Source organism: Zonotrichia albicollis, chromosome 24, assembly GCF_047830755.1.
Source record: "Zonotrichia albicollis isolate bZonAlb1 chromosome 24, bZonAlb1.hap1, whole genome shotgun sequence".
Classification (NCBI taxonomy): Eukaryota; Metazoa; Chordata; class Aves; order Passeriformes; family Passerellidae; genus Zonotrichia; species Zonotrichia albicollis.
Genome location: NC_133842.1, coordinates 9,753,470 through 9,754,515, shown reverse-complemented (window position 1 = coordinate 9,754,515; position 1,046 = coordinate 9,753,470). Strand labels below are relative to the sequence as shown.

Genomic DNA, 1,046 nt, shown 5'->3' with positions numbered 1-1,046 from the left:
TTCGGTCAAGTGAGACCTCATGGAGAAGCTCTTCCCACACTGGGGACACTCATAGGGCCTCTCCCCAGTGTGGATGCGCCGGTGGGTGATGAGGTGGGAGTTGCGCTTGAAGCCCTTCCCACAGTTAGGGCAGCAGAAGGGCCTCTCCTCGTTGTGAATCTGCTGGTGGTGGATGAGATGGGAGCTGATTTGAAACCTCTTCTGACACTTGGGGCACTCATGGGGGCCTCTTCCCAGTGTGGATGATTTGGCAGATGATCAGCTGGGGCCTCTGGCTGAAGGTCATTCCACATTCCCCACACTTGTATGGCTTTTCCCCAGTGTGGATCATCTGGTGGTGGATCAGGCTGGAGCTGCAGCTGAAGCTCTTCCCACATTCCAGACACTTGTAAGGGCCTATCCCCACTGTAAATGCACTGTGGGTGATGAGTTTGGAATTTTGAAGCCCTTACGGCAATTGGGGCAGCAGAAGGGCCTCTCCTTTGTGGGAATCTGCTCATGCAGGAGGAGGTGGGAGCTGGTCTGAAACCTCTTCATACACTCAGGACACTCGTAGGACCTCTCCCCAGTGTGGATCATCTGGTGGCTGATTAGGCTGCTCCTCTGCCTGAAGCTCTTCCCACACTCCAAGCACTTGTGGGGCTTCTCGCCATCATGAAGTTGCTCACAAACCACCAGCTCTGTGCTCTGGCTGCAGCTCTGTTCACCTTCCTTGCAGCCGGGCGTACGTGGGCCCGGATAGCTCAGTTGGTAGAGCATGAGACTCTTAATCTCAGGGTCGTGGGTTCGAGCCCCACGTTGGGCGCCAAACTGCGGCTGGGCGTATGTGACCACCAAAGCGAATTCCGGCTAGCTGTGGCTCCGTGGCCGACACCTCAGCTGCATCGAAGGCCAGCCCCCCTTGGCGTCTTGGCCTCGGGCTGAGCTGGATCACAGGTTGGATACGCAGCGCTGGTGGGACGAGGAAGGAGCAGGACACTTGCTGGGGGTGAAGGTCGCTTTATTGTATAGCACGGAAGCTCCAGCCGGTGGAAGGGACCCCAGCA

General features: G+C 57.4%; 1 non-coding gene across 1 annotated transcript; it reads left to right on the top strand.

The window, feature by feature from the left end:
• The first annotated feature begins 732 nt into the window (after nucleotides 1-732).
• Nucleotides 733-805, top strand: TRNAK-CUU (transfer RNA lysine (anticodon CUU)). The gene has a single exon. It is a non-coding gene; the product is annotated as a tRNA-Lys (tRNA).
• The last annotated feature ends 241 nt before the right edge of the window (nucleotides 806-1,046 follow it).